The sequence below is a fragment of the Ranitomeya variabilis genome, chromosome 2, assembly GCF_051348905.1.
Source record: "Ranitomeya variabilis isolate aRanVar5 chromosome 2, aRanVar5.hap1, whole genome shotgun sequence".
Lineage (NCBI taxonomy): Eukaryota > Metazoa > Chordata > Amphibia > Anura > Dendrobatidae > Ranitomeya > Ranitomeya variabilis.
Genome location: NC_135233.1, coordinates 610,224,160 through 610,227,831, shown reverse-complemented (window position 1 = coordinate 610,227,831; position 3,672 = coordinate 610,224,160). Strand labels below are relative to the sequence as shown.

Here is a 3,672-nt window from a genome sequence, read left to right as displayed (position 1 = left end):
GTGAGGGGTCAGGGCCTGCACTGCTAACCGCTGCCCCTGTTGGCTTTACAAGTGCACTGCAAAAAAAAAAAGCGGGAAAACCTAAAATATTCAACACAGACACCACACTTACCCCTCCTACCATCATCCTCCCCTGACTGAAAGACCCCACTTCATGTCTACACGCCCACCCTGTCACCAGACAGAGCTATCAACCTTAACCCCCGTGGTGCAACACCACAAAAAAGACCCCACAATGCACCAGACACGCTCAATTTACAGGCCTTAAAGGGTTAAAGTCTTCTTTTTTTTTTTTACCCCAAGTCCAGACGCTACTTTCTTGATTTGAATGGGACGAGGCTGCAGCACTCATGGGGTCAAAGTCAAAGGCTTCAGCACGGTAAAGGGTTAAAAAAAAGTGGAGGAAAAAAAAAAGGAGAAAAGAGGGGGGGAATGTAAAACGGCACAATATTCATCGGGAAGATTATAATTTCCCAATTATGGGAGTTTAAAATATGGCCTCCCATCAGTCAGTGATGAGGGTGATGATATGCATCCATTCTACATAACAGGCTCCCTGTAAAATCCATACAGCTGCCATTTGTTCTGGGGAAAATTAAAGGCAGAGAGCACACATGTAGAAGCGGAGCACAAGAGGTTAATCTACATGGTTACATTGTGACATATTTATAGATACTTAGATACATCAATATCATGGACATTGTCTGTGAAACAAAGCAGGAATCGGCTGTTTGTCAATACCCAGACGAGGCAGAGCTGCACCTATACATCGTGCACCCCCCCAAACCAGCTAAAATAAGAGGACTTTTACCTGCAGTCCTATGTAAAGAGCACAGGGATGGTAGGAAACTCAGCTCTGCTACATTCAACAAACTCAGCTCTGCAATTGTTCCACAACATTTTCACATCTATCTAAAAAAAATTCTGCCTTGTAAAGAGAAAAAAAAACCTAGGAAAAGTGGAGATGTCCCCAGCACAACTTCATTCCCACGTGGAGGAGAATTAATGGGATGAAAGGTGACCCGGTCTCTCCGCGAGCAGCTCCATTCCTGGCAGGAGCTCGGCTAGGAGGGGATAATCCTGGCTCCTGCAGGTTACGTGGGATTTTTGTGTTTTATTATTATTATTTTCTTATCTACTGTACTATATATACATTTCCTGCCTGACAAAACAATCCAGGGGTGAGGACATGGCAGCGTCGCCTCCCTGGCAGGTCCCTCTAATGAGCCTAATAGCAGCTGATGCTTTGCAGGTTGCAATCTCTCATTGCAAAGACTTGACACAGACTCCCAGCTCGCCTTGGATCCCATGCTGCTGCTGCTCCTGGGCTGAGGGATCTGCCCCAACACAGACCAAACCTCAAGTCTTCATTTATAAGTCTCCGAGCTGGGTACCATAATGGGCACCTCACATGCCCACATCCATGCCACACAGCTCATATTAGTTTCTATGAGTAGTGATAAGATGTGTGCATTACTACAACACTCATTAACCTCTCTCTGACCAAAATCAGGTCTGCATCCCCCCCAAAAAAAGTCCTAAGTGGCTAACCCTCCCAAAACAGAGTATGACCTTTAAGAAGCACCCGTCACAAGTGATTGACAGGTGAGGATTTAAAGAGGTGTAGCAGTAGCTGATGGACATACAATTGTGATATGTTGGAGTCTCAGCTAATAACAACCACCTACCCATCGCTGTGCCAGCCCCTGCACTGCATGGCAGGTGCTCCAGCCCTGGCCACCTCTGGGGACCTGAGAGCTTCAGCCTGACATTTCCAGCTTCCCCTGAATGTCACTTGCTTTGCTCCCAGCATTGTGCAGGGGGAGGTCGATGAGAACACAAAATGGCAGGTCTCTGAGGCATCACAAGTTTGGCACATGCCACATCCAGCATGACAAGCAAGCACCTGGGCATACGGAGGGCACCCCTAACCACTTCCGAGAAACTTTCTCTGCACCAGACGTAAAACCCAACAACTTTTTCCCAACAAGTTCAGGAAAGAGGAAACTTGTTACAATGTATCAATCCCTGGGAAACCAGCAACCCACAACAAGGGGGCACCTTCCTGTCTTTGCCTCCACCATTGCATGGCTTCTGCGCCCCTCTTTCCATGACAGCCCTTCCGCCAACGTCACGGCTAGTAAATTATACTCTATCCAGTACAATAATCATCGCTCCAGGCCCCTGCACAAAACAAGAATGCCATGCAAAAAATGCACAAACGATACTTCTACAGAACAAGGAGGGGGGTCACAAAACTGAGGACCCCAGGGGAACCCCCCATCTGCTTCTCTTACCTTCTATGGGTTCAGCACAGATCCCCGGACAAAGTGCTTGATGCTTGCAAAATGCTGGAGCTCAGTGAATAATGAGACATGTCCATATGATTGACTTGTTCATGTTATGTTTCTGGAGGAGGAAGAGGAGAGAAGGGAGAGAGGGGGAAGCAGGAGGAAGAAGAAGGAGGAGGGGGCTGTGGTGCCCCTGAAGGTGGCTGCCAGGGGGTCCCACTTGTCTTAAGTGTCCCCAGCAGCTTCTGGGCAGAGGGTGCTAATGTGTGTGCGTCCTCCTGGCAGAATGAGCTGGGTTCATTGATATAGATCATAAGACATTCCCTTCCCTCTGACTCCCCCTATCTGGTAGGTGAAATGCATTGTACCATTAACAAACCCCTCTCCATTGTCGTCTTGGCATAATTCACAGCAACTAGATAGCTCTTGCGGCATTTAAGCTTTGATGAGCCCTCCATGCCACAAGAAGAAGAGGAGGACTAAGCCCAGGCACAGGGGGCTGCTGCATCCATCCCTGCCCTCCCAGCAAGTAACAATGCACTGACCTTGATGCTGACTTATTAAACACGTCTTGCAAAACAAATGCCTGACTGCAAAAAAAAATAAATAAAAATGGGTGGCACAGGGTGCACCAGCTGGTGGATGAGGCATCTGGACACCCTGGTCCCTTACCTGCTCCTGGAAACTATTTGGGAAACTCCTGCTTCTCTGTCCCCTGGAGGGTTAAGCAGATAAGGGGGGACCGGTCGCAGCTTCCTGCATCCAAGACAAGTCATCAGCGATCAAATGATGCTCATCTGCACTGTAACCTTGTGGCGAATTTAATGTAAATAGGAGCTGTGTGGTGCCAATGGCAGGCACACACAGCCTTAACCCCTGCAGTGCCTTTTGATGGCACCGAGTGGCAGAACTGTTGTAATGCAATATCCGGCGAGGCACTTACCCTACTCCTGCCGCCCATCCTGCAGGCAGCGAGGGGTTAACCCTCTGCCATGCCATCTTGCATTCCTCTCCATTAAATCCGACTATATTTACATGAACTATTTAGGAGAACCCTGAAAACAATACCCGCTGCCAAACCATTATGAAAATATGATTTTAATTAATCACGTAGTAGGCACGAAAATTAGCATACAGTAATTAAACTTACAGGCTAAAAAAAAAAAAAATCATCATCATCATCATGGTGACTCTGTGCCTTAAAGGGGCTGAGATCATCGCAGGGAGTTTTATTAGAAAAGCAAAAAGAAGTTTATTTTCCTCTTTTCCATTTTTTCTTCTTCGCTTTTTTTTGTTGTTGCTGCTTTATAGGTCGACGTTGGGTATTATGGCTAGCAAGGTGGGGATGTGACTGATGGAATATTAGATGGCTGTACAAAAG

At 47.1% G+C, this 3,672-nt stretch overlaps 1 protein-coding gene across 6 annotated transcripts in view; it reads right to left on the bottom strand.

The window, feature by feature from the left end:
* The window catches only part of ZNF536 (zinc finger protein 536), a 706,926-nt gene extending 703,773 nt beyond the window's left edge, over positions 1-3,153 (bottom strand). For 2 of the 6 annotated variants that reach the window (XM_077288721.1, XM_077288718.1), the window contains exon 1: positions 2,298-2,817. The gene's annotated coding sequence lies outside the window, so the exon portion shown is untranslated. Of the gene's footprint in view, positions 1-2,297; positions 2,819-2,963 lie in introns of those variants that run through there. The other 4 variants (XM_077288724.1, XM_077288723.1, XM_077288720.1 and 1 more) reach the window with 3 other exon arrangements.
* Positions 3,154-3,672: the final 519 nt, after the last annotated feature.